This window comes from Paroedura picta, chromosome 1, assembly GCF_049243985.1.
Source record: "Paroedura picta isolate Pp20150507F chromosome 1, Ppicta_v3.0, whole genome shotgun sequence".
Classification (NCBI taxonomy): Eukaryota; Metazoa; Chordata; class Lepidosauria; order Squamata; family Gekkonidae; genus Paroedura; species Paroedura picta.
The window spans coordinates 51,955,254-51,982,188 of NC_135369.1; the positions used below are offsets into that span (position 1 = coordinate 51,955,254).

Consider the following 26,935-nt stretch of genomic DNA (forward strand, 5'->3'; position numbering starts at 1 on the left):
TATCACTTTCTCTCACCCTGACCCACCTCACAGAGTTGTTGTTGATGTAAAGATGAAACAGAAGGAGGGGTAATTATGATGTAAGCCACTTTTGGTTACCACTGGAGAGGAAAGTAGGGTGCAATAACTAACAAAATGTTGCCGGCTCACATCATCAAATCTCCCACCTCTTCTGCCAATGGTGAGGCTTAATTAGACAACCCATATTTTCCAACATTCTGTTTGCTACACAGGATGCTTGCTAGTACTGTGACACACTAGCAAGTTCCAAGTGCTGTTGGGTCTCCTCAATTCCAGGGTGCATCTACGGAAATTCAAAAGGGGGTGTTTGTTTCACTTGATTTGCATTTCTAACACTACAGCACAGTGCACCAAGTTGTTTTAAGTGGTGGCAAGAATGTGATGAGGGAGGGTGTGACCTAATATTTTCCCCTGTTTCCCTACCACATCAGGCTCACACACACACGTCCCCCCACTCTCTCCCTACTGTGTGCATTTGTCCATTCATGTGGCAACCTGGAAATGCCTTTTGCCAAGAAAGTGCCTTCACAGCTGTACTCATTTATAATGCTCCCTGTGTGAGAAGCACGGCAAAAGCGAAGTGGGTTTTGAGTTGTTGTGACAACCACATTTTAAAAGGCGGCCTCTAGCATATGTTACCTGATTTAATTATGACTCTCTTAAACAGGACAGTAAGTTCCAGCAGTTGATATAAGAGAGCCGGGTCTGTTTCCTGTGCAAGGAGGCTTTTAGAGTAACACCCTATTTTATAATTCACCGTTTGATTGGGACTGGGCTCAAATATCCCCGCTTTAAAGGTTAAGCAGACATGTGCACCACATATGATGTCGCAAGCAAGTGAGGTAATGTTGATGGCTCCATAACAACCAAACATATTTCAGCATGGCTCTTTGGCAGAGTTCAGCCTCCATCTGAAGTAGAAAATTAAATGGGTATAAATTTCATAGCGTGTGAATCAGGTCACCGTGAAATAAAACCTTGTTCATTTTTTAAAAAGAAAACCCCTTTCTCTACTGCTACTTCTCTCCCTCCTTCTGCCTCCCCTGAAAGTTTAATTATGTTCCAATACTGTTCTTCAGATTTTAAAAGTGCCTATTTAATTAAATGGATTTGCACCAAGTACATTAACTCTTAACCAACCTCTTCCTTTCTTCCTCAGCAAAGTTGTGGAATGAATTACCGGCTGTTTCAGCTGCAATCATTGACAGTTTCCCAGCAATAAAAATCACTCACTGTGCAACAGGAAAATGACCTGTGTAAACAAGATGCAGTTTTTGCCGGTCATCAAGAATGCAATGCGCCATTTTGCAGTTCTGTCATTTGCACAAAATCTACAAGCACTTATCAAGACTTTGGCATTCTGGGTGAAAAATTTACATTGCAATCCTATGCCTAGTTACTCCAGCATAAACCCATTGATTTCAGTAGGTTTAAAAAGGTATAAACCTGCATAGGATTGCAATGTTAGCGTATCACTGCCATCTTAGGTAGAGCAATGCACTTTTAAACCCATTTACTTCAATAGAAGGGCGTAACTTTGTTTCCAACAGTCCTGAAGTATATCTCATTGATTCATCTTTAAAGCAGTAAGGGCTGTGTGGGAGGAGTTAGGGCGGGCCCTGTCCAGGATAAAAACTCAGAGGGGCCAATCAGGAGCCGCGCAGCGGCTCCTGATTGGCCCCTCCAAGTGTCCATCCTGCCCCAAGCAGCCATTGGCTGCTTCACCCGCCCAGGGAATCTGCCCGGCTGCTCCAGACAGCCACGGGTGAGGGGTGGGCCGCGCCGCCTTCTCCCGGCTGGCGGAGCAGCCTCGCTGCGTCATAGGCGCAGCAAGGCCACTCCGCCAGCCGGGAGAAGGCTCGAGAGAGCCTCGGGTGGGGGGTGGCCCGGGCAGCCTTCTGCCAGAGAGCCACGGGTGGGGAGAAGGCTCCAGAGAGCCATGGGTGGGGGGGTAGGCCTTCTCCTAGGCCATCTAGCGCCCGTTTCATTTGCCTTTGAAATGGGCTTTAAATCTAGTATATTCATGTATTACTTATTTAATCGATTTGCTCTAAGAAATCACTTTCCCCCTGAAAGCTCAACAACAAAGCAGAGGCACAGCCTGTGAGTTCGGATATTCCATTGATTATAGTTAGTTACAGCACATCACACCAGGACCTGAAATCATACTTTCATGTTGGTGTATTCACTATGCTTTCATGTGATGAACAAACACACCCTCCTTCCCTCCCTGGTTACAGAGGCAGGTCAAGAGTGAAGATAAAAATAGCAGCAGATCTCAAGGCAAACTAAATTTAAGTGATGCCCTATGAGTCCAATATCTGGTTTTGCAGACTAACCATAGTTAAAATAAATGATGGTTTCAAGTTATGTCTGAACTGAGTGCAAGATACTTATGTGCTTTCAAAGTATTTGCCCATCTCTTGGAGGCTAACAGATGGAAATGAACCCTCCATGCCCTTACTATGGCTAATAGACTTGAATTGCAACGTCTGCTCTCTTCCAGTCCTCCAGGACATCTCCAGTCTTTAAAGATGTCCCGAAGATGATGGACAAGGGTTGTGCAAGTTCTCCGGAATGTTCTTTGAGCACTCTCGGGTGCATTTCATCTGGCCCAGTTCTAGTTCTAGTCATACTTGATGAGGACATTCCTGCATGATCAGAATGTGGAAAGCAATGCCCATGTGGATGTGCATCCAATTCATACCTGCAATTCCTGTGGCATACCTGTATCATCTCCACAGAAGCCTGCAGATCTCCTCAACTAGCTCAGGATAATTTTGTGACACTCATATCCTAAGAGGCTTCTGTAATTCATGTCTTTGGGGGAGGGGTTGCAGCAGTATTTTCAATCCATTTAGGTTACTACAACACTTTAGAAAATCCAAGACTTGGAAGGGAAGTTTAATGTTTGCTGTTCTGGGATCATTTGAAGCCATGCATGGAAAAAAAGAGGACCAAATCACTTTTAACTCTGACTGTAGGAAATCTATCTTGTCAACCAGGCAACTAGAATTCGTTATTAAAGGCACGTCAAATGAATAAAGACACCTCTGTAAGGGAAACCGCAAAAGCGGTCACTTTTTTCCTAATGTGAATAGTGGCCTAATACCAAATCAGCATTCATTTTCTCCTTCACCCTTTGGCTCCTGGATTGGAGGTCTAATAAAGACAGACACAACTGAAATTTCACTCTCATTTTTTTTTCTTAACCTATTACAGACTCCTGCACACTCATTTGAATCCAGATACACAGTGTCAGCAAGAATTTAAGACAAACTGATGGAGCCACCATTATGGGGGTAGGCGAACTGCAAAGGAATCGTGCTTTTCAATCAAAAGTACCTCCTGAATTCAAGAGGCACTTTTCATTATGAAATAAGTAAAAATTGAAGCATAGGGGTTTTTTTTTGGGGGGGGGGGTGGCTCTGGACTTGATACATTATAGCCACCACATTGGCCATTTCCATAAGGTTTTCATAGGACCTGCCTCTGCGAATCAGCCGGTTACACGTAACATCTTCTTATTGCCACATTCAATAGCAACCAGTGGGTTCAAACAGAACTATCAGGAGCTGGATTGCAGCATCTTTGGTATTCTGTATTGATTGTATCCTAATATTTTACAAACAAGACATCCAGAAGGACTTGCAGGGAGCATATAATTTCCCCCTCCTCATTTCCCCCTTTCCCATTCCTTTCCCTGTCACCTTTTCCTACCTCCTTCTCTCCTTCCCAGCAGCCAACCTACCTTTATCCCCCACCGCATCCATTTTCACTCCTTTTTCACCCTTGGAAACCTTTCCCTGAGAAAAGTCTATCCTTACTGTAGTGCCAGCCTTTGTCACCAGGCCCAGTAAAAGGGTACTTTAATTTCCCCTGGATTGCTTTTCCCAAACTGTTTTTTCTTTCCTGCCTCCCAGCATCTCCCATATCCTCACCTTTATCCTCACATTTTATCTGCCCTCATCTTGAGCTACATTTATTATTTTAGTATATTTATACCAGAACTTTTCCACAATGTGGACCAAAAAGGAGTTTTCATCATTCTCTTTCATTTTATCTTCACAACAACTTTATGAGGCATCTTAGACTCCCAGGGCTGCTGGGGATCAGGCCCTCAGATGCCCCGGGCTAAGGGAATGTGGGAGAATCCGTGTTCCCTTAGTCGCTGCGGGGGCTAATAGGGCCTGCCTTGCAGCAGGCCAATGTGGACAGGGAGAAGCTTGGCCTTCCAGGCCTAGCTCCTCCCTGCCTTATGGTGGCCAGTCAGCTTTGCAGTCCTTTGTTGCACTGCAGGGTGAACTGGGGCATTAATTTTCATTTTCCACGCAATCCCATCCACCTACAAAATACACCCCCCCCCTCGGTGCACGCATGGCAGAATTAATCCACAGTTGCTTTGTTTCCAGGGGGGGGGCACATTTCAGTGCCGTAGCAGATCCAGCACTGAAATGTGTCTCCCGTGTGAACACAGATTGCCACGGAGCACACAGCTCTGCAGCAAGGCACCAGCAATGGCCCAACGCAGAATGGGCCTTGGTGTAGAGGTTAAGAGCGGCAGCCTCTAATCTGGAGAACCAGGTTTGATTTACCATTTCTCCACATGCAGCCAGCTAGGTGACCCTTAGCTAGTCACAGTTCTATTAGAGCAGTTCTGTCAGAGCTCTCTCATCCCCATCTAACTCACAGGGTGTCTGTTGTGGGGAGAGCAAGGGAAAGCGACTGTAAGCCATTTTGAGACTCCTTCCGGTAGTGAAAATAAGGGTATAAGAAACAACTCTTCTACAAATTCTAAACATTATTTCTAAGTGTGGTTCTGCAACTGATATGCAACTGCTTGTATAAAAAAAGCTGCACTAAGTACATTTTCCTTTTCATTAATTCACTGCTGGATCCAACCCATTGTTCTGTGATTATGACCATGGACAACAGAACAATGTAAAAAAAAACAAAACCAAACCCTGAACTCTATTTGTCTTAAACTTTAAAGTCTGTGTTGTAAATACGAATAAGAAAAGGTCTATGCACTAAATTGCTATAGAAGCCATTCTTTGTCAGCTTCCAACCCAGTTGTCTTCCCCCCACAAAGGGCTGTTCCCTTTAAAATTAAGTTCACTGGCCTCAAAACGTGGCTCAGCTTCTTCCCACCTGCAGTGCAAACTTTCAAAGTCTTAATTTCACTGTAAATAAACATGTGGCAATTGCCCAGCCTAGGAACAGGAGCCTGTGCTGTCACTCAACAAGATGCTCCCCACACTCACAGGCAGATGCCAAGCTCCCCGCTGGCTGCCTGGCTTTACAAAACTGAGACAAATTAACCTTCTTGCATTTCAAAGGAGACAATAGTAGGCAAGACAATATGGTAACCATTGTCTGTTTCCCCTCCTGTCGTGGCTTGAAGCGCTTAGTGCCAGATTCACTCAAGCTTACGCAAGGAGATGAAATTCTGTCCCTCTTTTCATGAGTTCCCTTACACTGCAGGGGATATTCCCAGCAGAGAAAATCTTTATATTTTTTTGTGGGGGGAAGTAGAGGCTTTTTCATTCCTATCAGGCTATCCACAGATGTCCCAGCACCCTGACACAGAGCATCAGGGGAGAAAGGTTTCAGGTTTTCTGCAGCTGCCGCAGCAATCCCTGTTGCTTTCTGAGGCTACAGTGCACACACTTGTCTGGGTTTTCCAGTTGCGCTCAAGCAGACTCATGGTTTTAACCAAAACAGCCAGAAATTTCACAAGCATGCCCACTCTCCCAGCATGCCACTAAGATCCCTCCTTGTTCCCTGCCCTACCACCTGTGCATGGAGTCAACATTGCCTTCGCCATGACGGCACCGCTGCACTTCCTGACTCTAAGCCACTGAGTGGGATGGCTGCAGTGCGATACCACCACAGTATGGCTCCCAGCACAGGACCAAAACTGTACTTGCCAAGAAAGGTTGAAATGCACTTGTAAATCAGTTTTCCTGCATGGCTAACAACTGATTTGAAAATTAGTACAATCAAATTTAACACTGTTTTTGACACCTCAGAAACCTGAAACTCATACGTTTAGAATGTCCTTATCTTTTTTTCCCACAGGTCTACCAACAGCAGGAGAAGGGCTGAAAGTGGCACAGGAGAATTCAGCCTGCCTTTCCTGTCACTAGACTCCTATAAGCTCTTTCCTCCAAGGTAAGGAGACACCCTTGAAAAGGTTGCTGAGGAGAGTAAATTAGAAGGGCATGGCTGTGTGACCCTCTCTGTGAATAGCTTGTTTTTCAAGAGCATTCAGCACCCAGTCCTCTATCAATAACGTTACTCAAATGTCTTCATCTGTGTGATATTATTTAAGTTACAGCATTACATCATCTAGAAATGTAACTAAATATAGATATAGTGAAGAACATTGAGAACTGTAAGAAATGTATAAAAGAAAACAAAAGGTGAACTCTAACCTCTACTCTGTTTGAACAGACTGATATCTTTGAAAGTAGTAAGGCTATGAAACAACATCCAGGGCCTTTCCGCACAAGGACCAATGTTGCCAATTGGTCCCACAAAGCGGAAACGCTATTTTTAAAAGTGCAATCTCGGCGTTACACATACCTGCTTTTTTAGTGGAATTCAGTAGCGTTTCATTCGTTTCCCACAGGTTTCCGGTCTCGCAAAAATCTCTCGACAGGAAGCGATTTTTTCTGTGCTTTGTCCCGCCCCTGGCCGTCAATCAAACATACAGCCAATTATGCCCCGGAAAAGCCCCATTCCTTTTAAGAACAGTTTAAAAAAACACACACACACACGTTGCAATGAATATGCCTTGATTTGTTGCAACGGAGAGACCCATCTAGCTGGCAGCTGGTGTGTGGGCTGGCGATTCATCGTTACCACGCTCCCCCCAATGAAAAGAAAAATCCCCGCCCCCCCCCCCAACAGGCACGATTTTCGGCCGAAAGTAAAGGGAACTTGCAAATGAGGCTGTGTTGTGCTTGGGACTTAGGGGAGCTTTAAAGCACTTCTGTGGAGGGTCTGTAGCCGGAGAAGTCTCGCTGGGTGAATGAAGGCTTGCTGGTTTGTTGCTTTCTGCTCGCTCCAAGAGAAAAAAATCGCAATCGTTTCGCCGGAAGTTCGGAGGAGAGAGCCAGGGGGAGGGACTTTGTTGGAACCGCAACAATGGGAATGCACAGGTCTTTTTCGCTACTGTTGCAGATTGTTTGCAAGAGTGTAGCGCTTTTCAGAGGGTGAATCCACTTTTCCCAATTTCCCTTTAAGCGCTACAATGAATCACTTTTTGCGGGACTGTTTCAGGAGTGTGGCAGATTGTGTGCGACGTTTTGCGGAACTGCAAATTTGCAAGTCTTCTGCTAAATTAAAGTTGTGCGGAATGACCCCCATATAGTTAAAACTCTGTTTGGTACCATGATGCTCACTACTTTTATCAGATGGCTAATTTCAGACCTTTTTTGTTTCTTTTTCCCCTAGAAGAACATATGAAGGGCAGAATTCAGGTTTGGGTTTATTGGAAAAGAGCTGTTCATCACACTCCCAGCTTGCCCTCTTCCCCTCCTCTTAAAGAACTGAGGGAGAACAGGCCTGGCTGAGGATGGGTCCTCCTTCCCTGTTGCAAGGCCAGATCAGGCCGGGTCCCTTGTTGCACTGACCCCCTCTAGGACAGGCTGACTCTATAGTCCCTTAACACTTTCTCCACTGACTAAAAGCACCTCAGCCTTTTTTAGATTGAGATTCATTCATCCGTTATCTTCTACAGGCACCTATTCAAGACTTCCACAGAACTAACTAGCTTAGCTGTTAAGGTGAAATAAAACTTGGTGTCTGCATATTGGTGACATTTCAGTCCCAATCCCTGGTCAGTCTAATGGCAATGGAACCACTGTAGCACCTTTGTTAGAATTTGCAAAATCTGTAGTGTTCATGATTCAACAGCATATCCTAAGGGGGCATCAGAAGAGATGTACACTTCCTGTTATTTTTCTTGTTATTTTTCAAATAATATCCACCTGTGTCCTGACTGGCTCAACTAGAGACTTCCTCCTCCTTTGAGCATACTTCCTCCCTGCTTGCCTCAGGAACAGAAGAACAGTTAGTCAGTCAGACTATTAGGACTATCCCTCTATTCTCTTTCTTTACAAAGTTATTTCTCTTCTCGATAAAGCTATTTGTTCTTTAAACACCAAGTGCTACACCGTTACTTTGCATATTTAAACTCTGCCAACAACCTTGAAGTAAGTAACCATACTGCTCAAGCTGGTAAAAATTTATAGTACCCAGGAGACGGATATCAGACTGGAAATTTCTCAGTTATGTATTTTCCCTCCTCCTGCAATTCTTCAGAGCCACCCAGTTTGTAATATAGAAATAAGCACTAAGCAAAATATCTGTAATGGCATCATTACATATCTTTTTGTAGAAGGTAAAAGAAAGCAGGAAGATAAAAGCACTGCATAAGAAAACATCCAGATTCCATAGATGTCATTTGAAAAGACTTCTATGTGCTTATTATTTATTAAAATATTTATATTTTGCCTTTTTTCTTGTTCAAGGTAGCTTACAATAACAGTTAAAATATCTCCAGTGAAAATCAAGGATAAAATAACAATCTCCAAATCCCCCTCCCCTTAAAAGTTGTTTGTTCAAATCCCAACATAAACCCAGATAAACAGGCAGGTTTTACAGCACCTCCTGTGGGTCTCCAAGGAGGGGGCCCCTCTTGCCCTTTAGCTGTGGTCAATAATTCCTTAACAACAATAATTTAGATGGCAGACTACTATACTAGCAGCAGTAAAGCCATCTTTATCAATCATTACCATTCTGTCCAAAAAACTGTACTTTGCTTACTTGTATAGACTGAAAGCTCCTACTAAAGGTCTTTCTTCAGTGCAAACCATTCATAGAGCACGTAATGACAGGATATGTTTGGTAGGGAGCTGAACATATCCCCTCTGCAAAAAAAAAAAAAATTAAACTGAGCCCGAATGCAGATGCGTTACAATAAAAGCATCCTGAGAAAGATGTAAGGCAACAATTAGAGCCAGAAAATTAGAAACTCTGAGGAACTTAATCAAAAAGGACAGTCTAATCAATGAAAAGTACACCACATGCTCTTGCCATAATTGCATTCCAGCCCAGATTTTTCATGGTAACAGCCAGCACTTAAAGTAATTGCATTCCAATAAAGATCAGTGGTCTACAGCTACCATGGCTTTAATATTTGACATATGGATCTGATCCCGTTTCAACTAAAAATTTATGGCAAAATGAAAACTTGAAATGAAATCAAAGTCAACAGCCAATAGCCTCTGCATGGTAACACAAACCAAACAACAAAGACCAGATCTAATCTGAAATATATAAATGCTAGTAAATAGAGCTTATATTATGCAAGTAGAGATACGCATTCCTGGCTGCTACTGGAAATCCCCCCCCCCCTTCCCCAGGGTAAACCCATGAAATGCACGAAGCAGGAACAGAACTCCCACAGCCTAACGTTTGTTCCCATCTGGGCTTTCACTAGCTCTGAGCTAGAGTGCTGCCCTCTATCAGAGGTCAAATTCATATCCTGAGTTTTGACTATGAGAGATAACAATGTCCCTTTACCAGACTTTTCTAGTAATCTGAGGGTTAGAGGTTTAACAAATTTTAACTTTCTGGGTGTTTTGGAAGTACCTTAACTGCTTTAGAAAATATTTGGGAGTCCTACATAATTGATATATCTGATTTCAGTTCTTTCTAGTAATCAGGTATCTTGGATTATGTATGTTCCAAAGTCAAAGGGGGCAGCTCTAGGAACACTTTCCAGAGAGTATGCCCCACTGGATAAAATAGACACAGCAGGGGCATAGACTTTTCAATTTCATGAGGGGGGGAGCTGGAGCTGGGCCAGAGGCCCAGTGACATCATAGGGAGGAGCCAGTGGCGTCACAGGGAGGGTCCTATGGAAGAGGGGCCATGGGGGGTTAAAGAGGGAATATGTACAGAGTTCAGAGTGCTAGTTGCTGTTATCTCATATTCTGTGAGTACAAACACATTTTGAGGCAATTCAGAACAGTGCCCATGGTAATGACTCATGACTCTAAATAAAACCCACAGTTACACCTCCTAGGCTTTGATCTACCTTGCTTTCTTAGCACATTGCTTTAAAAGTCCACCTTTAAAACATAGACATTCAGAACAAATAATTATTAAAATCACATAAATCAGTTGATGGGAAATGACTGCATTCCTGTGCATAGTTAATTTCTGCTTTCTATGTTCAGCTTGTAAAACACATTGGGCTTCAATATATCATCTTCAGATAGCTGAAATACAAGTTTAATATTTAATTAGCAACACATATTATTTATTTACATTTTTAAAAAAATGCCTGTATCATGCTGTATCATATTTATTAACATATTTATTAATGATCTAGATGAGGGGGTGAAGGGACTACTCATCAAGTTTGCAGATGACACCAAATTGGAAGGAATGGCAAATACTCCAGAAGATAGAGACAGAGTTCAACGAGATCTGAACACAAGGGAAAAATGGGCAAATGAGAACAAGATGCAATTTAATAAAGATAAGTGTAAAGTTCCCCCTTCAAGGATCGCTGCCTTGCCGTGGCAAGGGGGCTTGTGTAGCTCAGTGAAGCTATGAGCTATGCCGTGCAGGGCCACCCAAGATGGACAGATCATAGCAGAGAGCTCTGACAAAAGGTGATCCACTGGAGAAGGAAATGGCAAACCACTCCAGTATCTTTGCCATGAAAACCCAATGGACAGTTCCAAAAGGCAAAACGATATGATGCCGGAAGATGAGCCCCTCAGGTTGGAAGGTTTCCAATATGCTACTGGGGATGAGCAGACGGCTAATACGAGTAGCGCCACAATAAATGAAGCGACTGGGCCAAAGCCGAAAGGACGCTCAGTTGTGGAAGTAACTGGTGGCAAAAAGACAGTCTGATGCGGTAAAGATTTTTATTTCATATGAACCTGGAACGTCAGATCCATGAATCAAGGCAAGCTGGACGTGGTTAAACAAGTGATAAGATTGAGCATCAACACTTTAGGAATCAGTGAACTAAAATGGACAGGAATGGGTGAGTTTAATTCAGATGACCATCAGGTATACTACTGTGGACAAGAATCTCACAGAAGAAATGGAGTAGCCTTCATAATCCATAAGAGAGTAGGAAAAGCAGTCTTGGGATACAACCCACAAAACGAAAGAATTATCTCAGTTCGAATCCAAGGCAAACCATGCAAGATCACAGTAATCCAGGTCTAGGCCCCGACTACTGCTGCTGAAGAGGATAAAGTTGATCAGTTCTATGAAGCCCTACACCACCTTCTAGAAGCAACGCCAAAAAATGATGTGCTTATCATCATGGGGGATTGGAATGCTAAAGTAGGAAGCCAAAAGATAACCGGGATAACAGGCAAGTTTGGCCTTGGAGTACAAAATGAAGCAGGGCACAGGCTGGTAGAATTTTGTCAAGAGAATACAATGGTCATAGCAAACAACCCAAGAGACGACTCTACACATAGACATCACCAGACGGTCAACACAGAAATCAGATTGACTATGTGCTTTGCAGCCAAAGATGGAGAGTTCTATACAGTCAGTAAAAAAAAGACCAGGAGCTGATTGTGGTTCAGATCATCAGCTTCTTGTTGCAAAATTAAGGCTTAAATTGAAGAAAGTAGGGGAAAGCACTGGGCCATTCAGGTATGAACTAAATCATATCCCTGACGAATATACATTAGAGGTGACAAATAGATTTAAGGAATTAGATCTGAGACAGAGTGCCTGAAGAAATATGGATGGAGGTTCGCGACATTGTACAAGAGGTAGCAACTAAAACCATCCCAAAGAAAAGAAATGCAAAAAATCAAAATGGCTGTCTGAGGAAGCTTTACAAATAGCTAAGGAGAGAAGGGAAGTGAAATGCAAGGGAGAAAGAAAAAGATACACCCAATTGAATGCAGAATTCCAGAGAAAAGCTAGAAGAGATGCTTTCTTAAACGAACAGTGCAAACATATAGAAGAAAACAATAGAATGGGGAGGACCAGAGATCTTTTCAAGAAAATTGGAGATATGAAGAGAATGTTTCATGCAAAGATGGGTATGATAAAGGACCAAAATGGTAGGGACCTCACAGAAGCAGAAGAGATTTTAAAAAGGTGGCAAAATTATACAGAGGAACTATACAAGAGCGAGCTTAACATCCCTAATAACCACGATGGGGTAGTTACTGACCTGGAGCCAGACATCCTGGAATGTGAAGTTAAATGGGCCTTAGGAAGTCTGAGCAACAATAAAGCTAGTGGTGGTGACAGCATTCCAATTGAACTATTCAAAATCTTAAAAGATGATGCAGTAAAAGTGCTACACTCAATATTCCAGCAAATTTGGAAAACTCAACAATGGCCACAGGATTGGAAAAGGTCAGTTTACGTTCCAATCCCAAAGAAGGGCAATGCCAAAGAATGTTCAAACTACCGCACCATTGCACTCATTTCTCATGCTAGCAAAGTTATGCTCAAAATCCTACAAGCTAGTCTCCAGCAATATGTGGACCGAGAACTTCCAGAAGTACAGGCAGGATTTCAAAGAGGCAGAGGAACTAGAGATCAAATTGCCAACATATGCTGGATCATGGAGAAAGCTAGGGAGTTCCAGAAGAACATCTACTTCTGCTTCATTGACTATGCTAAAGCCTTTGATTGTGTGGAGCACAACAAATTGTGGCAAGTTCTTAAAGAGATGGGAATACCAGAGCATCTTATTTGTCTCTTTTTTAATATATATTTTTATTTTCATAAAGATTACAATAGAACAGAACAGATAATATAAGTTGTTAATACAAAGAAAGATTATGCTCTTCATTTGTTACACCTAAGTCCCCTTTTCATGTCCCCTTTTAGTTTATTTTCTTAAATAATTCAGATAAGGGCCCCATTGTTTTAGAACACCTCTTCTATCTTTGCAAAGTCCACTAATTTGTAGAATAGACTTTGGGTTTGAGCTCGGAGCCACTGTGGAGGTATACTTAATAGCATAGATTCAGCTTTCATAGGAAATCTAAGACCCCACATTTTCTGCACAATGGTGTGTATTTTTGCCCAGAACTTATAAACTTTTTCACATTTCCACCACATATGAATAAAAGAACCTACTTTGTCACCACATTTCCAGCATTTGTTATCACAGTTTTTAGCAATCTTAGCAATCACTTTTGGTGTCACATACCACCTATAAAACATTTTATACCAGTTTTCTTTAAGTATTTGACTATTAGTATACTTAGGGATTCAAGATAAGCCTCACTTGCAGAGATAAATATATAAACTGTTATTAAGCTATGTATGATTAAATGGATGCAAAATATTGAGACAAATGTGACAATAGAACAATGGGAACTAGCATGGTCTAGAATCTTATTTCTCTCTTGAGAAACCTGCAAGTCAAGAAGCAACAGTGAGAACCGGGCATGGAATCACTGATTGGTTCAAAAATTTTGGGCTGTATCAACAGGGGCATCACATCAAAATCACAAGATGTCATAGTCCCATTGCATATGGCACTGGTCAGACCACACCTGGAGTACTATGTGCAATTCTGGAGGTCTCACTTCAAGAAGGATGTGGATAAAATTGAAAGGGTACAGAGGAGAGCGACCAGGATGATCTAGGGCCAAGGGACCAAGCCCTATGAAGATAGGTTGAGGGACTTTGGAATGTTCAGCCTGGAGAAAAGGAGGAGAAGGGGACATGATAGCCCTCTTTCACTTGGAGGAGGGCAGGATGCTGTTTCCGTTGGCTGCAGAGGAAAGCACGCGCAGTAATGGGTTTAAACTACAAGTACAACGATATAGGCTAGATATCAGGAAAAATATTTTCACAGTCAGAGTAGTTCAGCAGTGGAATAGGCTGCCTAAGGAGGTGGTGAGCTCCCCCTCACTAGCAGTCTTCAAGCAAAGGTTGGATACACACTTTTCTTGGATGCTTTAGGATAGTGGTCCCCAACCTTTCTCAGGTCAGGGACCTCCTCCGGAGTGAGGGGAGAGCCGACGGCCCAGGTGGCGGTAACGCGCACGCATGGCAACTGCGAGCATGCGCGTTTTCACCACCAGGGAGCACTAACGCGCATGCACAGCAACTGCGCACGTGCGCGTTTGCTTCGCCGGCATGCCGGCAGCTGCGCCTGATCTTCCCTTCCTTCTCGCTGTGGGCGGGGGGAGGCAGGCACGGCTGCCGGTGGCCCAGTACCGTGGTCTTCGCAGCCCGGCACCGGGCCGCGGACCAGGGGTTGGTGACCCCTGCTTTAGGATGCTTTGAGCTGATCCTGTGTTGAACAGGGGGTTGGACTCGTTGGCCTGTATGGCCCCTTCCAACTCTATGATTCTGATTCTATGCTTGATCTTAGAAAGGTCATTATTCTACAAAGGTATGAGAATGACCTTTCTGAGGTGCAGGAAGGAACAGGTATGGTAAGGCCTATTCTGATAAGTTGTGCTAATTCTGGTAGTAGTTTAATGCAGACATTTTCCTGGTTCTCCACTGAACACACACAATCACATCACAAAGAACTAAAAGTTTAACTTTCTGCTCACTGCTTAATGGAATTGTAGATTACTTTTTTGAAGCGCTGTGTTTAATGTGTTCAAATGACCAAATATAAGCATTGGTAACTAGCATGGAGTAAGAAACACATTTCAACAAGCTTTGTGCATATCCATTTGCTTTTGCCCTAGGATCCCCTCTCTCCTCAAAAGATACAACTGAATCAACTCCCTATAATTTGAAGCCACCAACTGTAAGGAAGTTGCTCTAACATTTCAGTTAATAGGCAACAGCAACATGGGCTTTTCTTCTCATCTTAAAAAATAGCATTACATCAGCATAATGCTGTAGCGCTCCTTGCATTCTGCATGCCTGCTTGAAATGGCAGAAGAGAGCAACACGCTTTACATGCGACTCTCTTCCACCTGTCAATCAAGCCAGGCAACCAATCCCCTTTCTCAACCTTTTAAAAGGCCCATGATACCCACTCATTTTTTTTTAATTCCAACCTTCTCTGTTGAAATGGCTTCTTTGGTACCAAGGATCACCAGTCTTTTAGAGTAGATGGAGCACACCACACTTTAGGGTATGTGGACAAGCAGATGGTTCTTGAGGTACACCGGACTCAGACTGCGCATGACCTTGAAAGTGAGTACCAGTACGTTAAACCTGATCTGGTACAGCTACAGCTGCAGAAGGATTGGGATAATGTAGATTCTCCACAGTGATGCAAGCAGCTGCATTTTGGACTAGCTGTAATTTCCAGAGCAGGGATAAGGGAAGGCCTGTGTAGAGCAAGGTACAGCGATTCAGTCTAGAGATTACGCTTGCATAAATTACTGTGGTGAGGTGTTCTGGAGCCAAATAGGATGCTAGAAGCTTAGCTTGGTAGAGATGGAAAAATGCCAGTTGAGCTACTTTTGTGACTTGAGCTTCTATGGTTAAGGAAGCATCAAGGATCATGCCCAATTATGTAGTTTTAAGTTGTACACCAGGTTAGGAAAGCACGCTTCCTGGTCTGACCTTTTCCCACCTATTCGATGGACCTCAGTCTTTGAAGAGTTTCATGTGACTATGCCATATAGAATAAAGTTCAGATGTTTGAGATCCATAATACATTAACAAGTACACACTTTTTATTGCAACATGCACATTTTGTCACAGCCACTGCTGATGTGTTCCATCTAGATCACCCAAGATACTCTTGCTTCATCCTGGTGGGGAGTTTCTTCTCTCTCCACAGTCAAACCAACCATCACACACAGTCCAAAATAGATGCCTTTCCTGGTTTCTTCTGGTGTAAAGCTATGGCAAACATGCAGGGTTTTATTTCCTGAAGAGTGGGAGTTTTGCTGCTTTTGCCTATGGATACAGCAGCAGGGTAGGGAAGTCATGTGCCCCAGCTGCCATTGTACCCGAGACAATCATTTGGCACTGGTTGTCTGGGGGGGGGGGGTTGAGCTTCCCCCATCAACCCCTGCTAAAGTTTATGCCCCTGGTAGTTAGGATAGCTCTCTAAGTCACATGGAAATATTTAACTTCCATTAAAATATCTGTTCCCCTCCCCCAATAAGAACAACTGATCATCTGATGACTTCATCCCTTGGGCTTCATTATGAACATCTCCACACTAGTGATATCATTTGGCTTTGCCTTTTTAAAGGGCCAACTTATTCATCCATTTCTGCACTAAAATCTGCCTTTTCAGGCACAGACCCAAATTTCCCACTCACATACCCCCCAGCAAAGAAATCCCCAGATACTTAATCTGATTTTTTAAAGTGGGTTCTAATTCTAAAACTGTAGCATTCAAGGGTTTTGTCTGTGGTTGCCATTGTTCCCCACCCCTTCTAGCATCAATTCTGTTGCCAACCTCTTTTCCCTCCCTGCCCCGTTCTCATCCAACTTTGTTCGCCTTTTTAAAAAGGGGAGCTGACAATACCAGTTATTATCTTACCAGCTTCTGGGAGATTGATCAATTGACTCCTACCATTCCCTGCCCCTATTTTTTCTGTCTGTACTCCCCGATCCCCCCCTTTTTTCTGTGACTTAGCATTTTATCCATGCTGGAGGGGTTAGTGAGATTCGTAATTCACCAGCACTATTCCATCAGTGTGCTTCATCAATTGTTCCTTTCATAAATAAAGCATTTAACGTTTGTGTTTTCGGTGTGGTCTCTAAATTGGATACTGTTAACATATCTTGACCACAATTTTGGGAGGGGGGGGACATTTGTGTTTTCTGTGTGGTCTCTATATGGTCTACATGCCAAAGTTGGGGGGGCACTTCTAAATGGCTGAAAGAGCAAGTTGCCATTTTATATCAATGCAGTTGTTACTATGATTTCAGTGCGTTTCCCCTCAAAATTGAAGATAATATATCCAACATCAGAGTTCATTCTAAATCCCACTAAAGTCAGTTCTGTTTGTTCTGAGCATTATAAGGCAATCAGGGTCAATCATTTTAAAATGGCAGGGACCAATGAATAGGTCTAGTAATTATGTAACAATGTTGGCCATGTGAGAAAGGGGGATAATGGGTCTATTCATTGTGTAACAGTGTAAAAACGTTCGAAAGTTGGGGGGAAGGATGCCGAGAAGTTTCCATTTCCTGTCCCTGGGCTTAAGTGCAGAAACTAAAAGGCAGGCTCAATTCTGAAAAAAAAAAAAGAGGAGGAAAGGAAGGCAAATGCAGAACACCGAGGAGCAATCACAAACAATAGAAATGGAAGTGATCCCAGAATAAATGCAGGGTGAATCTTCAGTGCAGAAATGGTCTACGAGTAGCTTGTCTGAGCATACCTCCTCATTGAATGGAGGCCTCTGAGAGCCAGCTTGGTGTAGTGGCACACTCTAATCTGGAAAACTGGGTTTGATTCCCCATTCGCTGTCACAGTTCTTTCAATTAGAACTAAAAAGAACTATTAAGATTATTTCTTGCCTTCATTATATGCCATCTTTCCCCCCATTGGGGACCCCAAAATGCCTTATAATATGCCCTCTCCATTCTGTCTTAATAGCTCTATACAGCAGATTACACTACAATACAGCTCAGAGAGAGTGACTAGCCCAAATTAACATGCTGCGACTGCAAAACAGGGAGTCAAACCGCCTAGATCCTAATTGAACACTGTATCAGGGGTGGCCAAGCTGTGGCTCTCCAGATGTCTGTGGACTACAATTACCATGAGCCCCTGTGAATTGGTCTATGGACATCTGGAAAGTCATAGTGTGACCCCACACACACACACACACTCTACACACTATACCACATTGACTTCAATTGACCTATTCCATTACCAAATGTAAACAGGCAGATTCAGTGATAAAAACTTACCCCTAAACTGAATCTTTATTTGAGTAATCTTTCAATTAAAACCAGTTGAAACTTGCAGCTAGCCCTACTATACACATGGCCACAAAAATGAAGCAACTAGCTTGTCCCTGCTGGATTAGGAGGATTGCACATTGCTATGCAAGAAAAGGCCACATATTATTGCACATTCATAACATGGCCACTATTTTTGCTCTTTTGCAACTCTGTTCAAGAGGCAGTATGCAGAGTGGCTCGTGCATTAGCAAAGCATCCACAGAGTATCGTTCTGCACTCCTTAATGTCTTCTCTGCAGGAGGCACAGTACAAATGATAGCACACAGGCATATTCAACACAAGAAAACATTGCATGTATTTATTTCTGCATAGATTAGGTGTCCATGTGAATGTGCCTTCAGGCCCTTTGATTTACCCTTATTACACACCAAAGCTCCTTAAACAAAATCCCTGAGATCAGACATTCCATCCAGCCTTGAAGAAGCCAATAATCTGCGGCTCGGCTTAAGCCGAGGCCGCCATTGCCGCGGCGGGTGGGGCGGGCGGGCAAAATGCGCGGGAGGGGGGAAGCCCAGTGCGCCTGCGTTGCCGGCGGCGGCGTGGCGCACTTGGATTGGTCGGAGAGGGCCAGCGCAGGCGCAGAGGAGCGCCTCGTGCTGTTCTGGCCCTCTTCGGCCTGGGACGTGGACGGGTTCGGACGCGTTCTGGGAGGCTCCGCGAAACGGCCGGAGCGAGCGGCGGAGCTTGCAGCTGCGTGTTGGGACGGAGCCGGGCGGTGATCGGAGCAGTCGGCTCCTGGGCGGCTCTGGGGGATTTCCACACCGGCGCGGCTCTTCAGGCGGCAGGGAAGGAGCCGGACGGCCTTGGCCCGGCGCGGAGCACGTGGGGCTTTTGTCTGCGACCCCCCCCCATCGTATCTGGGTCGGGATGGGCCCGAAGAGGGTGGGAAGCCACGGGAGGCCGGGAGAGGGTGGACGGCCGGAGTTGCCGGGCCCAGCCCCGGGCAGGCGGGTGGGGCAGCGGGCGAGCGCCTTGCGGGCCCGTGAGGCTTGGGCCGCAGTGGTGCCTGCACAGCGGGGCGGGACCGGGGCCTCGGGCTCCAGGGGGACTGAACCCAGGACCCCGCGGCAGCGGGGGGGTCGGGGCCCCGAAGATGAGGCCAGCGGGCCGCGGGGCCGCAGCAGGCACCGCGGGCACGTGGCGCGCGGGCCAAGGGCCCGGCCCGAAAGTCCTGGGGGCCGCAAGGAGGCAGGGAGGAGCCGATTGAGGGCTCGATTGCTCAGCAGCTCCAGCTCAGAGGGCACTCCTACGCTGGATGAGCCTCGCCGGGCTCCCACTCGGCAGCGAGGGCAGCGGCGGCGGGCCTCTGACCCGCGGGGCAGTGGGCCTCGGGAGGGCTCTTCAGCGGAGGTGGAAAGGGTTGCCCCGCCACCTAAGAAGAGGAGATCAGTTCCCAACACGGGCCGGATGGGGGCTGGAGCTGGCATGCGGGGCAGAGGTGATGGCTCGGGGGAGGAGGGTCCTTCCCGGGGGAGAGACGCCTCGGACATTGACTCTGTGATTTGTTGGAGAGGTTATTCTCGGGCCATGACTGAGATGTCCCGGGCTGGTGCGGCGGGGAGCCGGTCTTCAAGCTCCAGGTCCAGGTCAAGAAGCCAGGCCAGCTCCGGTGGGTCCCAAGCCGATCTGGCGGAGCGTAGAGAGCGGAAGAGGGACAAGATCCGGAGGCGTAAGAGGGGTTCCGGTCAGAGGCGTAGGGGCTCCCGCCTCAGTACATCCTCCTCGGGTGAGTTTTCGTCCGAGGATGATGGCGATGAGATTCATGAAGAAGGGAAGTATTGGCTTGAAGGGGCCTTCGTGCCAGGGCTTCCTTCGTGGCTGAGGAGGAGGCGGGAGGTGGCCAGCGCACTGCTGGCGTCAGAAGAATGGGAAGGTGTAGAGAAGGCCCCACCGGGCAGCTACACAGATGCAGAATCCCCTCCGGGCATCCATTTACCCAAGAGGCTACGGGAACGGGCCCTTGAAGGGTATTACGTGGATTTGTTCGCATTTGTGCGGACTGGTAACAAGAAAGGGGATACGGGCAGGAAGCAAGACAGGAAGAGGGCGGAGCCGTTTAAGGGCGAACGTTCTTTCGGCAATTGGCTGCGGGGCTTTGCCGAATATGCCGCGCTAATTACAGCGGCCTACCCCGAGAGGGGTTGGCACTTGAACAGGTACCTAGGCCACGTCTTGGAGGCCAGGGAGCTGGCGGGGGATGAGGCGGCCCTGGAATACGATAAGTGTTTCAGGGAACTTGCCTCCCACAATGCCCTGGCCCGCTGGGACACAAAGCACCATGATACGTGGTTGGTGAAGGTGGGTCCCAGCGTCAAGGCCCAGCGGGAGAAGGAGCGGAAAAGTGGGGGCAGGCGCGAGGTTGCTCTTCCCTGCTGGGATTACAACAGGCGTTCCTGCAAAAGGAAGCAATGCCGGTTTAGCCACACGTGTGAGGGGTGTGGTGGCGGTCACCCGGGGTCTAGCTGCCAGAGAGCTGGGGATGCCCAACAGCCCTTTCGTGGGGCCCGATCCTCCGGACGGAAGGAGGGAGGATCGGGGGGCAACGGTCCTTCCGCCAGCAAATCCGCCTGAGGGATCCTCAGAGTTCAGCTTGAGCATGGCGCCTACACCTGTAAAACTGGCGGCCTTGCGGCCCATGCTGGAGAGGTACCCGAACAAGGAGGCGGCGGCGTACTTGCTGGCAGGGTTTGAGGTAGGTTTTAGGATCCCTTATTCTGGGGACAGGGTGGCCACGGTCAGCAGGAACCTGAAGTCCGCCAAGGACATGCCGGAGGTGGTACGGGAGAAGATCCGCAAGGAATGCTCTGCTGGGCGGGTGGCGGGCCCATTCTCAGCCCCGCCGATTAAGAACTTGAGGGTTTCTCCGTTGGGGGTGGTGCCCAAGAAGGCTCCCGGGGAATACCGCCTGATTCATCACCTATCCTACCCGAAAGGGGGGTCAGTGAACGATGGCATCGACCCGGGTCTCTGCTCGGTCCGGTATGCCTCGTTTGATCAGGCGGTGCGTATCGTGCGGTCCTGCGGGCAGGGCGCCCTCATGGCAAAATGTGACATCCAGTCGGCATTTCGTCTTTTACCGGTTTTCCCGGGAGACTTCTGCCTGCTGGGTTTCACGTTTCAGGGCCAATGGTACGTGGACAAGGCCATGCCCATGGGGTGCTCGGTGGCGTGTGCAGCCTTCGAGCGATTCAGCACGTTTTTAGAGTGGGCCATTCGGGACAGGTTGCGTTTCAAGGAAATCACGCACTACCTCGATGATTTCTTGTTTGCCGGCGCCAGGGGGTCCACGGAGTGCGGGGACAGGCTGCGGTCCTTTCAGGAGCTGGCCGCGGAGTTAGGGGTGCCGTTAGCAGCCGCCAAAACAGAGGGCCCTGCGAATCAGATTACATTTTTGGGGATCACTCTGGATTCCGTGAGTGGGGTCTCCAGGCTCCCCGAAGAGAAGCTGGGGGTACTGAAGGGCCTCATAGCAGGCATCCTGGAGCGGCCCAAGTGCACGCTGAGGGAATTGCAAGTTATGCACGGGCACTTAAATTTCGCTTGCAAGGTGGTGGCGCCTGGCAGGGCTTTCTGCGCCAGGCTAGCCAGGGCCATGGCTGGGGCGAGCAAGCCACAACATCATATCCGCATCACCAAGGGCATAAGGGATGACCTCCAGGTTTGGGGGTCTTTTCTCGAGCACTATAATGGGGTTTCCATATGGCAATCTGACATGGACTTGGGCCGTGAATTGCAGGTCCATTCAGATGCGGCCGGGGGTGCGGGATTCGGGGTTTTCTATGACAACCAATGGTCCTGTGGCCGCTGGCCAGCGGAGTGGGGGGAAGGCGTACGGAGGGACCTAACGTTCCTCGAACTGTTCCCCATAGTAGTGGCCTTGGAGATATGGCAAGGGAAATTTAGCAACCGGAAGGTCCTGTTTTGGTGCGACAACCAAGCGGTCGTCGCCGTAGTTAATAAGCAAACATCCAAATCGGAACGGGTCATGAGGCTGGTACGTTCCATGGTACTCCGATGTTTGCAGAACAATATTTCCTTCAGGGCCAAGCATGTGGCGGGCGCCCAGAATGAGTTAGCTGATGCGCTCTCCAGGGGCCAGGCAGACAGGTTTCGTCGTTTGGCTCCCCAGGCATGCCCAACGCCGGAGACGTTCCCAGAGGGCATTTGGCGGCTTGGAGACGATTGATCTTCCGAGGGGCGTTGGCTTCCTTGGCGCCAGCCACGCAGAGAACTTATGAGGGAGCAGCGAGGAGCTACTTGCGGTTCGCCAGGGGAGTTGGTCGCCGGGAGCCTTGGCCCATGCAAGAGGATTTAGCCTTGAGATATCTGGCTGGCATGCGTGCTGCTGGGTTCGCAGTCAGGACCATGAGGCTACAGTTAGCGGGTCTATCATTTTGGAGCAAGTTGTGGGGCTGCTGGGACCCCGGCACGTCGTTCCTGGCGCGCAAAGCGGTCACGGGGTGGGGCAGGATGACTCGCCCGGGCACAGACGCCAGGCGGCCCATAACCAGGGAGGTGCTGGAGGACATAGTGGAACACACTGCAAATGTGTGCCATAACACTTACGAAGGGGTCCTGGCACGGGCGGTTTTCACACTAACCTTCGCGGGGGCCTTCCGGGTGTCCGAGGTCGTAACGGCATCGCGGTTTCAGCGCGATGCCGGGCCTCTAACAGTGGGGGACGTGTCCTTGCGGGGGGACCACCTCGAGGTCTGGGTGCCCAGGGCAAAGAATGACCAAAGGGGCAGGGGTCATATGGTGTCCGTGTGCAGGGCTGATGACCCAAGGGCATGCCCGGTGATGTCTATGCGTGCGTATCTGGCATGCAGGCCCAGGGTGCCGGGTTGCCTGTTCATACACCAGGACGGCACCTCTCTGTCCAAGTACCAGTTCAGCGCAATAATGCGTCTGTGTTTGCAAAGGGCGGGACTGGACCCCAGGCAATATGGCACGCACTCTTTTCGGATTGGGGCGGCCACTCAAGCATTTTGTGACGGGGTGTCGCCTCAGGGCATCATGCGGTTGGGCAGGTGGAGGTCTGGGGCGTACAAAGGGTACGTGCGGCCTGGTATGGTGCCTAACGTTTGACTTGTTTCAGGATCCATCTCTCCATGTTTGGTGCTGGTATGCGGGCACAGCTACGTGTTCTGGGGTGAACGTCATGCAACTGGATCCAGCTGGGGGAGACACCTGGGCCTGCAAGATCGAGTTCGGCTGCACTGGATGGGGCGACGAGGCATGCGTTGGAGGGAGCTGGTGGATCTGGTCGCGGATGCAGTGTGGCACGGAGGCCCCCCGGAAGCTGTGGTCATACACCTGGGTGGTAATGATCTGCCTGCCACGAAAGGTGTAGAGCTGCTAAACTGGATGAAACGGGACCTGTCCATCCTGGTTCAGCGGTTGCCCCGGGCTGTGCTGATATGGTCCAGCATGGTGGAGAGGCGTTGTTGGAGGCGGGCCAGAGCACCAAAGCGGGTTAATTTGACAGTTCGGAAGATTAACAAAGTTATGGCACGTTATGTTCAAAAAATTGGGGGTCTGGTCGTTGACCACCGAGCCTTGGAAGGTTGCCAGGCGGCTATGTATAGGGCCGACGGTGTCCACCTATCAAGCCGGGGTATGGATATCTGGCTTGGGGGCTTGAGGGCAACCTTGGGTGAGTGGTTAGAAGGCAAGAGGGTTGGCGGGAGCGATGGAGGCTTCCATCGTTCTAGTGGCGGGTTGGCAGAGGACGGAGCCGGTTTTGGGGGGAGTTCGCCCTGCGTGGCCAACTCCCTAGGAAAGGGACCTCCTTAAAGAGGTGGCGGGTTGTGAGCGGGTGCCAAGCCCGGCTGGGCTTGGCACAGATTTTCACAGAGCCAAGTGGCCCTGGACGGGTGCTGAAGAGGTTTGCGCCTCCTCCGGCGTCCAGGGTGGAACACTTCCCGGGTAGCGATGGGCAATGGTTGAGGGAACCTGGGTTCCCGGACGGGAACAAACAGGAAGTGTAAAGCCATTGCCAGGGAAAATGAGGCAGTCGGCTGACTGCTCCGGCTCCTAACCCTCTGCCATGCCAACCCTCGTAAGGGTGGTGGTAAATAAAGTTGTGGCCTTTCATGCCAACACGTGTGTGCGTATTTTATTAGCCCGGAACTCCCACCCTGCAAGGCAATACTGGTGGTGTTCGGAACTATCATAGCTGCATGACTGGCAAGTTAATGCTGTTTTCCTCCTAGGAGATTACAGAGATTTAATTAAGCTCCTGTGTTTTAATAAGGAACTCATTTTAATTTTTAAAAAGCCATTTTGAAAAATGGCAGTGAGTCTGAATGGCTGGCTGTATGCGGCCTATATAAAGTCCATTGGTATATAATCACTTGTACCTACAATAATGGGGCCTTTGTTAAGGCAAGCATATGGAATAAAAAAGCTGGCAGTGGGGAGATGGCAAGGAAGTATTTCATTCTGGATCTGATTAGCAATTAGGAGCACATGTAGAAATCCTTTGGTGACACATGACATTAAGGTTTGATCTTCAGGTAGCCTGAAGTCTTGTCGCTCTGCTGGGAACCTTCCTGCCACAGTTGATACAGTTAGTGAACTAGAAGCTCCATGGCCGTTGTGGGGGTTAGTGTTTGATGGCTTCAGACAGTTCTTGACAACCAATGCAGACAAATTGCTGAGTTCAGTTACGGCGACCACTTGCCCCTTAGATCCCTGCCCGTCCTTACTGCTTAGGTCAGGTGAACAGTGGGTTGGAGGCCCCTTGAGGGAAATTATGAACCTCTCCCTTACATCAGGACATTTCCCAGAGTGGGTCAAGGAGGCAGTGGTTCACCCTCTACTGAAAAAGCCATCACTAGATTCACAGGACCCCGCCAACTACTGACCGGTTTCACATCTTGCATTTCTGGGAAAAGTAGTGGAGCGGGCTGCAGTAGACCAGCTCCTAGAATTCTTCGAGGAAACTTTGGCCCTGGACCCATACCAGTCAGGCTTCCATCCTGGTCACGGGGTGGAGACCACACTGGTCGCGTGACAGATGGTATCCAGCGCCAGCTGGACTGGGGTAGATAGGCCATCCTCGTACCTCTAGACCTCTAGACGTTTTACATGGTCTACCATGAACTGTTGGTCCACCACCTCGCCAGAGCCGGGATTAGTGGAACTGTGCTACAATGGCTGTTCTCCTCTCACAGAGGTTTGCTGTGAGGGATGATTTCTTGGACCCTCTAGGGTTCCCTTGTGGAGTTCCACAGGGGGCGATTCTCTCCCCCACATTGTTTAACATCTACATGCGCCCTCTAGCCCATCTGGTCCTGGGCTATGGGCTGGGTTGTCACCAATATGCGGATGACACCCAGCTCTGTCTCCTAATGGATGGACAGACTTCCCCCCAGAAACATCTGCCAGTTGTTTGGAAGCAGTGGCTGGATGGCTCGGGCAGAAACTTAACTCCTCCAAGATGGAGTTCCTGTGACTGGGAAGACGAGGGCGTGATCAGGAAGCATGCCTCCCATGCCTGGATGGGGTACAATTTACACCTGTACCAACCACCAGGAATTTGGGGGTGATCTTCAATGCCTCCCTTTCCATGCAGGCTCAAGTCACAAATGTAGCCCGTATGGCATTTATTCATCTGCATCAAGTAGGGCTAATGCCCTCTTAACATCTGGCCACAGTGCTCCATGCAACGGTTTCTTCCAGGTTAGACTTCTGTAACTTGCTCTGTGTGCGCCTACCTTTAGCTTGGACCTGGAAATTACAGCTGGTACAGAATGCAGCTACAAGGGTCCTCACTAGTACACCTTGGAGGGGCCACATTCAGTCGGTGTTGCATCATCTTCATTAGTTGCCAGTCTGCTTCCAGATCAAGCTTAAGGTTTTGACCCTTAAGGCTATACGCGGCTTCGGCCCTATATATCTGTGGGACTGTTTGTCTGCCTATGCCCCCTTCAGGGCACTACATTCTGCTGGTATGAATCTGCTGGTTGTCCCAGGTCCCCAGGACATTCTCCTGGCCTCGACCAGGGCCAGGGCATTTTTGGCCCTTGCCCCAACCTGGTGAAATGAGCTCCCGAAAGAGCTGAGGCCTCTGTCAGAGTTATCAGCTTTCCGCAGGGCCTGCAAGATGGAGGCCTTCCGCCAGGCATATGGTTGAGGCCAGGTTGAGATCCTGGAGTTACCATCAGGGGATCCTCTAGAGCAATGGTCCCCAACCACCAGTTCGGGCACCGGGACCAGTCCATGGATCAGTCAGTACCTGGCCGCGGCTCCTCCTCGTCCTCCTCCCTGGATGCTGCCTCGGGGGCTGCCCTGCCACTCTGTCACCAGCTCACCTTTGGTGCTCTCCAGCGGCTGCCATGGCTGGGGCTCCCCTTCTGCATGGCACAGCATAGCTGCTGCTGGCAGCGCCCCACAGCAGGTGGTGAGAAGACAGGGGCACCGGTGGGAAAGCAAGTGGAGCAGGGACTCAGGTGGTGACGACGTCCCTTGGCAAAAGACTACCCCCACCCTGGGCCTCAGTAAAATTGTCAAGTGTTGACTGGTCCCCGGTGATAAAAAGGTTGGGGACCACTGTAGAGTCAGTGAGATCAGGACCCTTGCTCCTAATGAAAGAGCTCTTGACCATCATTTGGACAGGGAGTTGGGAGTTAATTCTAATGTACAGCCATCCTTTAATGTGTCAGGGGATTTTTAGTGGTTATATTGTTTTTATTATTTTTATTGTTTTATTGTAAACTACCTCGAGTCTTTGAGAGCGGTGGTATATAAGTCTAAAAAGAAATACAAATAAATAAAGGGTTCAAGCAAAACATTTAGCAACAACTCTGGGATGTCTATGGTGCTTTCTGCATGCACGGCTTAATTTTGATTATCACTGAAGTTTTGAGCAGTATTAGAGAATTTAAGAAAAAGCCTGAACAATCTGAAAACAGATCTATTGTGTGAAGCTCCCATCTAATTACTTTTGCTGTCGTTCCTCTTAAGAATTGTTACG

General features: G+C 47.7%; 1 long non-coding RNA gene across 2 annotated transcripts in view; it reads right to left on the bottom strand.

Moving 5' to 3' along the window:
- The window catches only part of LOC143837757 (uncharacterized), a 235,497-nt gene that overhangs the window by 155,616 nt on the left and 52,946 nt on the right, over nt 1-26,935 (bottom strand). The window contains exon 2 of one of the 2 annotated variants that reach the window (XR_013231079.1): nt 8,857-8,960. The exons of the other annotated variant lie outside the window; for it this stretch is intronic. This is a non-coding gene — a long non-coding RNA (uncharacterized LOC143837757). The remainder of the gene's footprint in view (nt 1-8,856; nt 8,961-26,935) is intronic. 2 annotated transcript variants of the gene reach the window in all.